At 40.6% G+C, this 16,971-nt stretch overlaps 1 protein-coding gene across 3 annotated transcripts in view; it reads right to left on the bottom strand.

Moving 5' to 3' along the window:
• Positions 1-8,557: 8,557 nt before the first annotated feature.
• Positions 8,558-16,971, bottom strand: part of zgc:172282 (leucine-rich repeat and fibronectin type III domain-containing protein 1-like protein) — a 207,829-nt gene continuing 199,415 nt past the window's right edge. For all 3 annotated transcript variants that reach the window (XM_076892408.1, XM_004543829.3, XM_004543830.3), the window contains one exon: positions 8,558-9,447. The gene's annotated coding sequence lies outside the window, so the exon portion shown is untranslated. The remainder of the gene's footprint in view (positions 9,448-16,971) is intronic.

Below are 16,971 nucleotides of genomic sequence, written 5' to 3' on the forward strand. Positions count from 1 at the left end.
ACACACCCCTGGGGGGCTCCAGTGCTGAGAGTGGTGGAGGCTGAGACATGTCCGCCCATCCTTACTGCCTGTGGTCTGCCAGTTAGGAAGTTGGAGATCCACAGACACATAGATGAGCTGAGTCCCAGATGCTCCAGCTTGGTGGTGAGTGTGGAGGGAATTATGGTGTTAAATGCAGAGCTGTTTAGTCTATGAAGAGCATTTTAACATAATTCCCCCTTCTAGTGTCCAAGTGAGTGAGTGATGTGTGGAGGAGATGAGAGATGGCATCGTCTGTGGAACGATTTGGACGGTAAGCGAACTGTAGTGGGTCCACTGTGTCTGGTAGTGAAGAAATGATGAAGTCTCTGACCAGGCGTTCAAAGCACTTCATCACTACTGAGGTGAGGGCTACAGGGCGATAGTCACTGAGAGAAGCAGGGTGGGGTTTCTTCGGGACAGGAACAATGATGGACTCTTTGAAGCATGTGGGGATCACCGACTGAGATAGAGAGATGTTGAATATCTCAGTGAACACAGGAGCTAGCTGGTATGCGCAGTCTCTTAGGATATTGACGGTGCTCTTGGCCCTTTATCTACTCATTGTAAAACTAATGTTAAAAACCTCAGTGTGTACCTTGGCGATTCCTTTAAAGTGTGTAGGTGAGTGTAGTAGTCCAATCTAACCTTTTCCATTTCAGACAGCTAGCCAAGGTACAGCCATACTTTCCAGCTAATATCTTTGAACGTGTTATTCATCTGTTCATGACTTGCAGATTGGACTACTGCAACTCTACTTCAATTTGGACCAGTACTTTTTTTTTAAGCCTCAGTTGTTGTTGTTGATCTTAGTTGTTTTATTGCCTTATTGTATTATTCTTTCTCTTTTATATTTTTATTGCATCGTTGTCATGTGTTTTCCTTGTTTACTTGCCTTTTAGTTTATAAAGCACTATGTGCAGTATGAGCTGTTATAAATGTGCTATATAAATAAATTTGACCTTTACCTTGACCTTACTCTAAAGTCAGTGTCACTCTCCTATGCAACCATGTTATCCATATTATCTAAAGGAGACAAATTACTTGTGAAGTTATGTGCTTCCTGTATTGATAGAACTAGTTATTCTTGACTTTTCGTCCATTACACTTCACAGCTAGTAATGTTTTTTGTTTTTTTTTAAACCCACTAATGCTAGCATTGACATGACACCTTACCTTACAATTCTCACAACCTTGTTAAATACACATAAAAGAAACATAACAAGCACACATTAAAATCATTAAAATATTATTAAATACGATTTGTGTGATCTTGAATTTTTTTATTTGTCACAGGGTTTTTTTAGTCATTCATGTAAAGGAACCTCATAAAATATGTTATTATTTTAAATTCATCAAAGCAGAACTCTGTCAAAATGAAAAATATGCTCTTTTATTTTCATTTTAAAGTCTTTTACTTGTGTTTTTAATATAGCGATAAGTCTGTCTTGGGCCACTGTCTATGTGTCTTTCGACACTGAAAGGAAACTGTAAGACCTCTCCCCCTTAAAAAAAATGCCTTTAATGAACATCAAGTCGTGAAGCCACACAAGGTGCAAACACATTCCAAAAAAAAAAAAAAAGGTATGAACAGCTGCAGACAATAAGTGAAACATCTTTTAATTCTCCCTCTCAGAGTTTTACACACAATCCTAAGATTATGCACTTTCCATATTAATGTTGACAGTTGTTTTATGCAACCATTCTGTTGTGCAGGTGTGACACCAGATGTAATAAGTCCCAGTACAATGACAGAACTGCACAGAATAATGTGACACAAATCAGCATGCTGCACTGGTTGGACAGGTTTCCCCGCTGTTCCTTCAGATACAGATTTAGATCCCTGCAACCCCCCGCTACTTTCTGCCAAATGTGGACAAACACTGCATACTTTGACTAGATTTAGCCCCAATTAAGGAGTCATATGCATACAAATTCAGAAAATATTTTCAGAGTCCAACCATATCAATGTTTTTCCTTTGTGGTTTTTCTCACAGCAGCTCCCTCATCTGTAAAATTTGGGCTGGGAGAGTATGGTAACTTTGGGTTTAATTAGTTGAACTAAACTTGATGAGATCTTGTGGTGCGCATCCAAGCTAAGCTAAAACCAGGGGAGAGCTGAGTTTTCAGTTATCTTGCACCGTGAGCTGTCCTCATTAAAACACATCTGATGGTTGTCTGCAGAAGATTAAACGAAAAACACCATGAGGTGCTCTTATTATAAATACTGAGCTCTGCTGATTACAAACAATTGCCTACATCACCCCTGCTCTTTTTGCTTAGCAAGTAGATATCCTCTTTAAAGTCCATTTCCACTTTAATTATGGTTTAACTGTAGACACTGTGGAGTTTGTAAATTAAAAAAAAAAAAAAACAGAAAATCAGACAATGACACATTCAGAGTTATTCATAATCTGTTTAGCAAGAACAAAACCACCTATTTAGCCTTAATTCATTCAGTGACTAAACCACCAGCCTGACCCAGGTGAAATGCAGGCAGGTAGATGGAAAGACATTTTATTCATCCAGTGAGTCATTCTGTCACTTTTATAGCTCGAGTCGTTATGAAACACAAGGACACATGGGGCAGGGTGCATAAATGATGTGCATGCATAAAGCCCATACATATGCTCATTCCTCCACATAAACAGGTATTTATTAGGGAAGTCTGTGAATGTGCAAAGGTCTCGGATTCTTTAAATTATAATATTTTTTATAATATATTAATATTTATAATGATTTTTTTTAACACAACACCAGCTTGATGTTGGGAAATATGTCAACAAAACATTTAATGTCGATTTATGTTCATTTTGGAAACTTCTTTTGTTCTTGTATTTTTTATAAGGTTGCTAGGAAAAAATAATACAAATTCTCCCTTTTGTGTGCCCACAGTTTAAGTTGGGAATCTACTGAGTGTTCAACAAATCCATCCAGCGGTGGCTCGGTTGCTTGGCTTGTGCAGGGAGTGCCATTAGTTGAACTTCATTTCAGTGGAGTGTTGACTTCCCTCCACTGTGAGAGGCAGCCTCCGTGTGATGTGTGATCTGCGTCACGTGGCGGACCACTGGCATGAAGGGGCAAAGAGGGGGAGTGCATTTGGTATAAAAACTGAAATGGCACAATGTCAACCCGTCACCATTTAATGCTCTGTTACTATGGAGACATCATAAAGGAGCGCTGTCATACCCAGTTAAAAATATGAAGTATTTACCACTCGTTGCCATGTTAGTTCATCCTCATTGTTTGGAATCGTGAAACGTAGACAAAAGGCTGAAGTCCTTGATGCAGCTAAAGCATGAGAGGATGAGAAATCCTCCGTGCAAACATGGTCCATGATTTCAACAGTTTTAAGCCTTTCTTCAAAAGATCCTTTTAAGAGAATTTAAAATGTAAAAACTTTTTAATGCAAAGAGGAAAATCATGGTAATGAAAGTATTATTTTTATAATCTTTGTAAATAATTTGGCTAGGAGATTATTTGCATACAATAAATGCAAATGACCAAGAGCTCAAAGCCTCTAGTCATTGATTGTCTTCTATACTGTGTGCACTTTATTATACTTTTAACAACTATGTAAAAAAATTAAAGCCAGCGTTATTACCGCCACTCAAAGTAAAGACATAAAGCAGATAACAAGTCAGAAGTCTGAAGGACTCTATCGCAGTTTCCTTCTAATTTCAAGCCCTGTGTAATTTATGATAATTCAAACAGATGGTAGAAGGTTTAGTAAATGTTAGCGTTGAGCAGTTTCAGCAGTGTCCTGACAGTTTATTCTTCCATGAAATTTGTGCATATATGTGGTATTTTGGTGCCAAGCACAGAACGCATGGTACACAGGTGGGAAGAAAGGAAGAAAATAGGTAGGGGGGGTTGTTCAAATAAGGCAGTGCAAAGCTAGTTATTGGCATTCTGGCAGAAAACGTCTATTTTTGCATAGAAAATAGGAATATCAAACCTATGTGTGTTGTTGGCACCACTCTGATGATACTTTGCCAATGAATGTCTATAAAGAACGAAATCCAAAATGTAATTTGCAACGGATATGTATGGACTACAAAAATAACATTTATTGTGGACCTTGCTGAAAAAGTCTTTGCAGGAGCAAAGATTAGATCCTAGAATAGATGTTTGAAATAGGCTCTCAAAGAGCGTCATAAGAGACTATAACACTCTTAAACAAGGATTTGCAGTACTATCTAAAACTATCTGGTAATAAGGTGTAAAGAAGAGGGTAATAATTACTAAATTAACAACCAACTTATACATTGTATCACCAATGGTTAGTAAGGTAATACTAATTGAAGCTTTATTTGGGTAGCAACTTTTTAATAACGTGGAAACAGACATACAGCTGGCTAAGCACATTAATACGAGTATAGTTACATACTGGTAACAATATAATAATCTCTAGGTAATAAAACAGCAACATCTCTGTATTGGGATTTTCATTACCTGTAGTAACCTCAAGTTAATTGTGTATTGATTGATGTTTTAACATATTTGGACATTATTAGGATGTTATGAAGTTGGAATAAATGCTACCTTATGTCCACCAGCTTTCTTTACTGCTTGAAGGTAACAGTGTAAATATTATGTATTAATTCTTCTTGTTTTTTTTATTGTAAATGTTTTATTTACATGCGTTATTTATTTATTTATTGTTAATATGTGTTTTTGTATTTAATTTTATTTCCAGCTATGTTGCTTTTAAGGTGCTTTACAGTTGGGATGGACTGGATTGGATGATGCTGTGGCTTATCACCTGGAAACATGCATGTTATGGCTATTTTATATTACAGCACTAGGAAGTAAACAGCTATACAGGCAATCATAGTTCTAAAAAAAATTAATGGTGGGCCAATACAAAATGCTTTGATTACATAAACACACTCTCATTAAGCCATAAGACCTATGATTGTAACCAAAAATACATTCTTTAAAAAGCACACACTTTAGCATCCTGACTATATGGAAGTTCAGTTTAGCTGCCACTGTAAACACTACTATAATGAACATATTATTATCATTATTATTATTACTAGTGTATAATGATGTCGTCCTTACTTAAAAGTAATCAGGACAAATAATCAAGTGTTGCTTTTCTCATTGACTTTGTTTTTATTACATAAGCTTAGTCCTTTGTTTTAGGTTACAAGACTAATTATAAGCACAAAATGATGACCATATGTAGGGCTTGACAGATGTGCTGTCCTAGCAGTTTTGCTAGTTTGTGCCTCTGCGAGTGCAAAACCATCTAAGTTTTCTTTATGTGGAAAATCCAGAAAAATAATGGGCAACACTGATTTGGCCTGCTTGTTTCCTGTGTAGACTGCACGGGAGAGAAGGGAGTCCTCACAGGCAAAACACATCCAGGTGTAACAATGGATGCCCCAAGTGTGAACGAGGAGGGGATGTTTAACACTTGCAAATGAGATTCCACCAGATGTCGTGGGTTTAAATCTAGCTTAGGATGTTGGCCACATGTCCTCCGATGCTTTCTTTTCCAGCATTTCTTGTATCAGTCCACTGAGACTAGATCAAGAAGGGAAAATATATTCAAAAAGAAACTCAAAACATCAAGCCACTGAGTGTGCAGGCAGTCTGGGGGAAAAAGAGGTTTCACAGTTAAATCATTCAGCCACACAAGTAGTGATGGTACATAAAGTAAATAATAAAGAAAATGAATATTAACAACCTTTAAAAATACATTTTTAACAAACCCTCATTCATATGCAAACCTTTCTCTGAATGTCTTTCCTTTCTGATTTTCTATCATTCAGGCCCACAGATGTGAGACATGAGGATCTAAGGTTGTTTATGGACCTTTCCTGTACTGTTTCTATTATACCCTATAGCACCTTGTACAATTCCTTTGAAAGGTCCAGTACAAACTTATTAATATTTATGTGGGTGTTTTTCAGATGCACACAATGCGTGGACTTCTTTATCTACTAATATGACTTGGTGTTGCATTTGTAAGAGGATTTTCAAGGCTCTCTAGTCAAGGCTAAAAGTCTCTATAAAGAAATGTTAGCATTACTATCTTTTTTTTTATAAGGTATCAGGCTTGCACTGACTCTGTGGTATATCTTCTAACCTATTAAAATTATAATTAGATTTTTTTCCCTACTTTTCAAGGTTTAGATTTAACAAGCACTAGAAAGAAACACTCACTGCGGCTATGCTGATAATTTCGCGACCTGCCCAGGACACCACGATAAAAGTTCCTGCTCTTTGTATTTCTTCTTCTTCTTAATTCCATCGTGCTGACACATATCTGTGTGCACACTTTTGTTTTACTTTACTTTGTGTGAACATTAACTTGAGAACATGACAAGAATTCAACATGTACACTAAGTCTGGCCCCTGTAGAGAAGATGGTCTGATTAAATTTGGAGTGCCTTGCTGAATTGATTTACATATTAATAAATGTAAAAATAATTTTCCTGAAAGCACTAGGACTATTCAGTGTAAGATACAGTTTAGCTTAATACTTTCCCAAGAATGTTGACATGAGTATCTGCTTTGATTAATGAATTCGGCAACACAACTTATTACATTTATTATACAGTATCCTGGTAATTGTGATGGGGTGTTGTCATCTTAAATGCCTCTTGTTTTATTCATACTCCTTTCAGGAAAACTTTTGAACATGTACACATGCAAAAGTGACCGTTTATAAATAATTAATTCTTCGTGATGATAATGACTCTTAGGATGGTTTTGATTTTGTTTTGTATTGCGTTGTTCTACTCTGCTGATTTCCCGTTTTAATCACATTCGCTTCCTGCTGTAAAACTCCAAGAGTGAAACATGAATCCCAGTTTAATATTGGGTGCTTTCTCAAAAGGAGACTCCAGGTTCTACATTTTCTAGAGCCTCTCATAACATACAGGATGACATCTTTTTACCCCCTCTTTTGGCCCTTTGTTCCCTTCTGTAAATCTAGTAGTACGGATATATTTTTCTTTAACCTTCATTAAACTTCATCCATTGTAAGTCTTTATGCCTTATGAATAAAGACAAAAAAATATGGAATGGACAGGAAATAGAGTTAACAGGTGGTGATGAGAGTAAAGGAGAAGGGGGAGACAAGGATGTTGAAGAGCTGATCTGGCGATGGCTGCCTGCCAAGAACTACGGAGCAGAGAACTGAGAAATGGAGTAGATCAGGGGAGCAGAATGGAGTTGTAGAGATCAGACTGGGTATTACATATGAGAGGGAAAACAGAGCAGGGGAGAGATGGAGAGATGTGTGGCCTGAAAGTTGGGACAGTGCAGTATGAGGGAGAAAAGCAGTGGTGACTGAGGTGAATAGATGAAGGGAGGAGATAATGGGTGAGGAGGGAGAGGAGAAAAGCAGACAGATATATAGCATGGTAACAGGAAGCAATAAGTGGGATGGAGAAACGCACAGCACTTCACTTTTTGCAAATGGTCACCTCCCTTTTGAAGGTTGTAATGCTCTAGTATAATACAGTGTGTTAGTGTATTAGTCCCCATGTTGGATTAATCCATCTGTCAGCATATGCAAAAAATAATGTGAATAAATATGGATAAATTTGATTAGAATTTCCTACCAAAGCTTTGCTGATTTTTCATTTCGGACATCACAAACACTATAATTTAATACATGAAGCATTCCTCTACTCAGAAGTGCTTCTTTGTGAAGATTTAAACACTGATGAGTGTTGATCTGAAGGCATCTGAAATTTCTTTTTCTCCCTTTGCTTTTTCCTCTGAACTCAGCTGACAGGAGAATCGAATCGTGAATCTGTCTACGCCACGTCTGAAACAAAACCCTGGTCCCAACAGCAATCGTTGATCTCGGACATTCAATGTGAGCTCTAACATACCGCACTCCTGAATTTCATGCAATTGCTTTAATTAGTGTAATAGTATAGTAGTACTATTGCTTTTTGCTCAGTGAAAAGCTGGGTTAAGCTCCAGCCCCCCTCGGTGACCCTGAATTATTGGATAAGTGAATAAAAAATTGATTGGTTGAATAAACAGGTAGTAGTATTATATTCTCAGCCCAGAAATGAGAGCGAGTGACAAGAGAAGGACAGCTGCTGCTGCATTAAACAGCACACACACAAACACACAGACTCGCACAAACACTGTTTACACTGCCCAGCAGGTCTCTTGCATATATGTCAAAGTACTATAGCTCCCTCCACCTGTTATGATTACGTGTGAATGGAGAATAACAGAAAGCTCCATCTAAGACTGAATAAAATAACGCTGTACTGTCAAAAATGAGGGGTCTGTATGTAAAGGATGTAACTCTAATCCCCCCTTTATTTTACTTTTAATCTAACAGAATATTTCCTAATTATCTCATATTTTCAATCAGTAGATGTTCATTTTGTAAATGATATTACTAAATAGATTTAAATCACAATATGCCATCATATGTGCAGGTGTGCAGCATGCCCTAAAAATGTTAGTTTTAGTTTTTTAAGGTTCATTTTAGTTTTAGTTAACAACTACAGCTACAACAAAAAAATCAAATACTCAGAGTGGCCAGTCTGGAGAAGGTCATCCATTTTTGTTTAATTTTATTAGAAAATATCCACACACCATAAAAATTACATGTACAAAACTATAAGATTTGAAATTGCTTTATGTACACATACAAAAGATAAAGCCCAAAGAAAAAAGTAAGAGGAATACAGGAAGGGGAAAAGTGAAGACAATGTGTTTTTATTTTTTTGGGTGGGGCGTGGGATGTGTTGCTTCTGGAATAGGTCAAAAGTTTTGAGGTTCTCCATCTAGTTCCTGGTCTTCTACCGATCTGCAGGGAGCTGTAATCATGACGATAATCATTATGGAATGGCTGGGAGTGCAATTCCATGCACAGATATGAATAATGCATATCCGTGATGCCGTATATATCACATATCCCTTTTTCACAAACCAGAGTCAAAGCACGAAAATGGTAAGGAGATGCTAGTAACAAGCACCTGGAATATTCTGATGATTAATATAAAGGGATATCTGCCAGACACATGAAGATGGAACTCCTCACAGATAGAACATTAGGTGAGATGTGGCCTGTTATCGCTCATGCCGTGTGCACGTAAATGCACTCCACTGTGGTAATAATGAAAGAGATAATGGAGATGTGCAAGGCCTAGATGACAACAGCTGAGCTATTAGCAATGTAAGTTGTGCAGTAATATACAGTCATACAGCATTTTTCTTCACATTAAACTATTCTGATTTGTAGTGCAGAACTCTTTTAGAACTCTTGTAAACTTATTCTGTGATGAAGGTTAAGGTTGATGATGTTTCGGATAAAAATCTTGGATGATATCAATAATGACTCATGATTTGGAACCCTGCTACTTGGCTTGTTTTCTCTTAACCATTAATTTGTCTTTCTGGACTTCAGACATGCGGCTTTCCTTCTGGTCACTGGGTCTGAAAGACAAAAAGAGAAAGAAATTAGTTTGGAATATAGACCCAGAATTGTTTTAAAATTTCAAATATACGAGGGTTTAAAATGACTTGTCCTACTTATTTCCTCACCACAAGACACGCTTTGTTACCACCTGATATGCACAGCAGCCATACTTTTAGCCTAAAGCTAAAGGAAATGTGCCTTTTATCTGAATAACAGCTGTTCTTATTGTGTCAGGGGCAACATATCTGAAATGTGTTTTTGTTTGTGTATAAAAAGATTTTTTCTAAAAGGCCACAGGGATTTGACCACTTTTTATTTTTCATTTCTTCTGTCAGTTACATCTCTGCGGATTAGATCAAGCCAAATCCACAGACGATTACACTTCAAATTGAAGAGAGCTCTTAAAAGAGGTATTTCCTGTGCAGCCCCAGTGAGAACACATCTGCATCCCGCATGGGTTGGTTGTGCCTTGTTCCCATAAAAAGAGACAAACTAGCAACTAGGTTAGTGTTAATACAATCACCACAAACTAGACAGCTTTGTCACTTTCAGTGCTCTAGAGCACATGGAAAATCAAGTGTTTGACGTGATAACAATGATAAACCTCAACTTTGTGCAGTCAACTTATCACGTACAGCTGTTAAACCTGCAAAATAGTTATTTAATATTAATGTGCGTTTCAAAAGCCCCTAATCTGACAACAGCTACAAAATTACATAATGGGGCCTCATAATCCCCTGTTTAAACAGAATGAATATGTGCGCAATACAGTATTAAATGACTATAGATTTATTGAGAAAATGTGAACAAAGGCATCATACTCTTTGTAAAACTGGCCTCATTAGTACTGTAATGTTAGCATGCTAAAATGATTACAGTAGTGGTCACACTGTAAGTATTCCATGTGGGGGAACCTGGTGCTCATTGATTGGAGTGTAGGAAAGAGACGATTTAATGGTGATGCTTAAAAATAAATACATAAATAAATATGGAAAAGGGGTGACCGACTGGACCGGTGGTTGGTGTGTGTAACACATGGGTGACAATGCCACAAGCAACGAGCAACAGGTTAGACACCTAATAAGTTACTGTGCACACCAATAGGGCCATATTGTGCTCTTTGTGAACACCTGAAAGACTCACCCTCCAACACCATCCACACCTATCCTTCCTAAGACAAGCACAAGAAATCAATCTAACGATGGGAGTTTCTCTTCTGCCTGCATGAGCAAATTATTTTCTTCTAAAAGATAAATGCAAGGGTTCTAACTTAAAGTCTGTCTAGTTGATAGATGTGCAAATGCTTTTTATACCACCGAATTCCTGCCACAACAGCCTGGCAAATGTGCGTGTGCGTAGCCTCGGTGACACCTCCTGCTGCAGGAACAACTGCAAAGATGTGTTTTAATCATTTTGCAGGTATTCATAAGCCCGGTTGCCCCGATAACTCCCCATCAACGTCTTTATCAGGTGTATAACAGTTTTCTAGTATGTAACATTAGATTTTCAAACATGGGTGCTCGTTAGCATCACAGATGGTCTCTTGTTTTTTTTTTTATTGTCACTCTGCATTCAGACAAACACATTGCATGCATTATCCTGACTACTGTGTTTAAATGCTTGAAATGAAAGTTGAATTATCAACTATAGGTGACGAAGTTAATTAATGTCACACTGTATTAAAATGTATTGAATTTCTAATTTCTGTGAGTATAGTCATAGAAAAGCAATTAATCTGCATTCGCTATACTTTATCTTACTCTATGTACTAGAGCAATTACAGCCATGCAGAATTTCATTTATCGGGAAGAAAAATGCAAAGCTGTAGCTAATTACATGGAAATTGATCAAGGTATTTTATGTTTTGAGTTGCCATTTTGTAACCTTCTGAAAAGCACTAACATATTAGTTTGTTTCTGTCCCCGACCCACTCCCCCCAAATGCATCCTGAAGGTGCACCATACATCAAACAGAGCTGTGGCCTGCTGATGAAATACAGGTACAGCTTTTGTGCGTTACTAGAGGGCGGGAGGGAGAGAGAGAGAGAAGATTCTTTTTATACACAGGACATATATAATTATATGTTCTATATCAAGTAATCAAGTAATGCTGAGCAGCAAATTTGCAGCATTCAATTATCGTTTTCCTTTTTCCAGCTACTGCTATTATAGGGATTGTCTCTCTCTCACTCGTGCTCTCTCTCTCTCTCTCATGTGCATACACGTTCCTCTGATGAAACACAGTTGACTTTTACAAGTCCGTGTATCACTAAATGTCAGCCAGTTTCACTTGCTATCATGTTTGATTTTTAACATGGCTATAAATATAATCACTGCTCCCACATGCGAATCACAGGCTCTCAGTGCCAATTAACGATTATTCGGCTGTCCTGAGTGCAGCGTTGTGCTGTATACGGCAGATAAAAACAAAACAAAAAAATGCCCACTGCCAACAAATCCATCCAGCAGATTTAAATAGTGTTGTCGATAAATGGTGAAACTCTGCCACGATTGCTGAGCGCTACAGTAATATTTATAAGCGGGGACCAGGTGAAGGTAAAATTACTGCTTTGCTTATTTTTAGCTCTGAAATTCATATTCCAAAAATCCCTTGGTTTGATGTGATTGTGGTGGTAGGCTGTCGACACAAATTGACAGCAATGCTTTTAAATGGCTGATTATGCTACTGACCTTCACAAACTGACACTGGAGCATTTAGAGCAATCTCTTTTGCATAACAAATCCTGCTGGTGCTCAGATGTTGCATGAAAAAACCCCACACAAAACAAGAAAAACAATGGCTTTTAACATTCTGCAGCCCAGTCCTAAAAATGATTTTAGTACTGAACGTGGCCCAGAAAGATTAATTTTGTTATCTGAGGAATAGTTTACTACTCACAGACCTTGCTCCCAGGAATACAACAGGCTAAAATGCAAAAGTTTTGAACTGAATGACACATGCACCAGTTAGCTGCGATATTAAAATGAACACAGGACCTCTGGGTATGTCCCGTGGTGTCTCATAGAGTGCTGGCAGTAGATCTTTCAGGTTCTGTGAGTTTGAAGGTGGGGCCATGGATTAGACTTGTTCTGTCTAGCACATCTGGCATATGCTTAGAGCGGGCTCCTATTTTAAGCCATTTCTGAACAGGAACATTGTCCTGCACGTGTCATGGAATTATTGGTAAAAAAAAAAAACTGAATAGTTGTTATATTCAATGAAGGACCTCTTCTTGGCATCACCTTAATATATTTGTAAATGTAAAAATTTCATTTTCTATACTATTAAAAACTTGCAACTCTTTTGGTTTAATTGACGAAGAGATGGTCTAGGAAACTGCAGGGCACGGCATGTAAAACCAGAGGTCAGGATGATACGGGCAACTGGCCAAACGGGCAGTTAGCCAAGCTAAGAGAAATGATGAACCAACCAATGCTGACGCTGGCCTGACAGCAGCCACTAGTGGGAATATGTATTTAGGTGGTCAGCTATATTCAAATGTTCTCATGAATGAAATGTCTGGTGAATGCCCTGAATTATTAAACTTATCTATTTTTTCAGAATTTGGTACAAATGTTGACTTAGACTCAAGAAAGAAATAATTAGGCGCTGTCAGTTAAAGATCAAGGTCAACGTGACACATCTGTCTCGTTCTTGCAAATCTCTCAGGAACACAGAGAGGAAATGTTATCACATCTGGCACATTTACCTTCACTTTGACTCACGGGTGAACAGATCAGAATTGGGAAGTCAGAGTGAGAAAACACATTTTAATGATTTTTCATTTTCTATTCGAAAAGGACAAAGACCAGGTCAACACTCTAATTTTCTGCAAGAAGACATTTGTTTACCATTATTTGTTGGGAACAGAGGGGGTGGATTGTGACCATAAGTCAAAGCTGTTCAGATGTTTGGTGTCAACTTATTGCATTTTGCTTTAATTTATGTATATCAGTCTGGACAGATGTAAGCTGCAGCTTGACTGGTTGGTGGTGGCATCAGGGAGTAAGTAAGCAGAGAGCAAACTTATTTAGCCTCTGAAGTCTCATCGGACAATACACATCTTTTTTTCATCATTCACTTCTTCATCTAAACATATTCACCAGCTCTGCTAGCAATCTGTGGAGGTCTGGTGTACTTCACTGGGACATATAATTCGATATCTGTATCTTTCTAAGCATGTCTGTCTAACCATCTTAGGTGAATATTAGTAAAAAGACAAATCATCCAAGTTCACAAAAGCTGACTGGTGATTTTCCCTCGGATAACGCACTGTAAATGACTGATGTGCTAAAGTAGAACATTAGTCATCTGTAGTTTCTTTTAACTCTGTGTTGTTAATTACTTTCACCTCTGTGTAATTCCCCTCCTGTCATTCCCTCATCAGCCCTCAGTGTATAAGTAGTCCTGTCTCCCTCTTTGTCTGTCTATGGCAGTTTTTTTTAATATCTGCTTGTTACCCTTTAGAGTTTGTTTATTAGACTTTTTTTTTTAGCCATTTATTCTTGATTTTTGTTGAACCTTTGTATTGTGCATCTGGGTCCTTGCCTCTACACTCCACACACTGTGGCACAATGAGCTTCTGAAAGGAAAAGTGCTGAAGCCAATATTTAATCCCAATTTATTGACACAGACCTGTGATGTTGCATGTTCTTTCAAAATGTTTATTTTTTTTCCATTTTGGTTACAGTTTTGTCAGATAAGCCCAACTGCTTACTCTCTATTTATCTTCCTGAAAAGAGCTATACTTCTTTCCAGAGCTTTAATCCTTCTATTGAGAAAGAGCTCGTGAATTATGACCAATATGGATTTAGGCATTAAAAATGCTCAAGATTTAAAATTTCTAACCACATTAAACACTTAAATTATTATTAGTTTTACAGTTTAAAATTACAGTTTATCAAATATTATGATTTGTGGAAAGACATCTGATAACACCACTCTCACTTTTGGGATCCTTCAAATATATTCTAGAGCTACTCCAATTCATTGTCACCTGACTGCAGCAGTACTGCCCTTCTCATTATTTAGCACTTCAAATGCAATAAATAATCTCATAAGAATCCAGCGTTTTATATTTTTAATAAAAAAGTGCCATTGTAAAACTCTTGGCTCACAGAACTTAATTATTGTCATGGCTGGCGGAGGGAGCCGTGTGGTGTGGAGGAAAAGGAGGACCCAAGATGCAGCAAACTGATGATACGAGTGATGTTTTATTTACAAAGGTGGTGGTGACAAAAACAGGCAACGAGGTAGGAGTACTTTACAAACGGAAACCTAAACTGGGAGAAACTAAGTGACAAACCTGAGACCATACAAAAGGGGTGCGGGGCAGAGAGACGCAGAGACAGGAACACCATAGAACGCAGAGGTAGGCGGATGAATGCAGACGAGCCGACAACAGGCAGGAGAACACACAGGGCTTAAATACACACCAGTAATCAGGGGATGAGGGACAGGAGGGCAACACAGCTGGGAGAAATCAGAACTGACGGGACAGGGGAAATGTAAACTGAACACACTCACATCAGACAGAGACCTTCACAATAAAACAGGAAACTCAGACACGGGGAACCAAACAAGACACAGATCTAAACAGACAGCTTCACAAACAGATGGGGTGACACCATAGACAGACAGATACAGACGCAGACTCAGAGGCAGACCGAATATAACACAGAACTAAAACAATCATCATCATCATCATCATCATCATCATCATCTGGAAAATGATAACAAACTAAAAGCGCTGGGTCACCGACCCAGGACCATGACAGTACCCCCCCCCCCACAAGGGCTGGCCCCAGACAGCCCAAAACAAAAACAGACGACCAACCCAGGGCGGGCGGCGGGGGACCAGGACGGAGGGACCAACACCAAACAAAAAAAACTCCAGTGACCCAAAAGAATTGACCAAAACACAACACACACTGGAGTCCCCGAACAGGGTCCCAAAATATAGTTCAGGAGGCCGGCCCGGAGGCTGACAACTCAGGAGCCTAGAATAGTTCATCTCCGGGGGCCGACCATGCGGAAGGCAGTGGCGGCGACGGGGAAACCGTTCAGGCGGCCAACCGTGCGGACAGCAACGGCGGCGACGGGGAAACAGTTCAGGCGGCCGACCGTGCGGACAGCAACGGCGGTGACGGGGAAACAGTTCAGGGGGCCGACCGTGCAGACGGCAACGGCGGCGCGAATGCAGGTCCGGGGGCCGACCGTGCAGACGGCAACGGCGGCGTGTAGGAGGTCGTCCACGCAGCAGGCGGGGGTGGCAACAGAAGTCCGGAGGGCGGCCACGGTGGCGATGATGCCCAACAAGCGGCCTGGCAGACGACCGACGATGTGAAGGTGGTAGTAGGGGACCCGAAGGCTGCGTGGCCCCTGCAGCCCCAGGCGAAGCGGAGGTTGGACCAGACGAGGCTGAAGCCGATGCGGAGGCTGGTCCAGGCGAGGCTGAAGCCGATGCGGAGGCTGGTCCAGGCGAGGCTGATGAGGATGCTGAAGCAGAAGCTGGACCAGGCGATGCTGATGCTGGACCAGGCGATGCTGATGCTGGACCAGGCGATGCTGATGCTGGACCAGACGAGACTGATGCTGGACCAGACGAGACTGAGGTTGAAGCGGAGGCCGGACCAGACGAGACTGAGGTTGAAGCGGAGGCCGGACCAGACGAGACTGAGGTGGAGGCTGGACCAGGCGAGGATGAAGACACGGAGGCCGGACCAGGCGTGGATGACGGCAGCGGGACGGCTGCAAAACCTGACGGCAGCGATGCTGCAGGAGGTGATGTGGAGATGTGCTGGCTGGGTCCTCCAGGACCGTCAGCTAACGAGGCGTGGTGCTGGGTGGGCTCCTCGGGCCCTCCAGCAGACGGCACTTGAGGCTGGCTGGGTTCTCCTAAACCCCCAGCAGACGACACTTGAGGCTGGCTGGGTTCTCCAGAACCCCCAGCAGAAGACACTTGAGGCTGGCTGGGTTCTCCAGAACCCCCAGCAGACGAGGAAGCGGAAGGAGGCTGGACGGGCTCCTCGGGCCCTCCAGCTGACGAGGCGGGAGGCTGGACGGGCTCTTCGGGCCCTCCAGCTGACGAGGCGGGAGGCTGGACGGGCTCCTCGGGCCCTCCAGCGAGAACAGTCTCAGGACCAGTGGGCACAGGGGCCCCTGGAACACACGGGACAAAACCAGCAGGCGCACGGGCCTCTGGCAGGAACAAGACAGAACCAGCAGGCACGGGGACCTCTGGCGTACACAAAGCGGACTGCGGCTGCACAGAGCAGTGACTCAGCTCAGGCAGCGACAGCCGGATGCAGTCCTCAGCTGGCTTCTTGACCTCCAGGGGTCCAGAGTCGGCTGGGGGCTGGAACCCAGCCTCTGGGGAGGCCCTGGAGTGCGTCACAGTCTCTGTACTGGCCAGCTGTTGGGGACTGATTACTGCGTTATGTGGCGTGTCTCTCTGCTGGACATGAACAGGTGAAAAACAGTGCTTTTTGGGTTGGATGGACTCTACCAACTGAGCTACTGACTGGGCTATGGACTGTAAC

This window comes from Maylandia zebra, linkage group LG14 (assembly GCF_041146795.1).
Source record: "Maylandia zebra isolate NMK-2024a linkage group LG14, Mzebra_GT3a, whole genome shotgun sequence".
NCBI classification, from domain to species: Eukaryota; Metazoa; Chordata; class Actinopteri; order Cichliformes; family Cichlidae; genus Maylandia; species Maylandia zebra.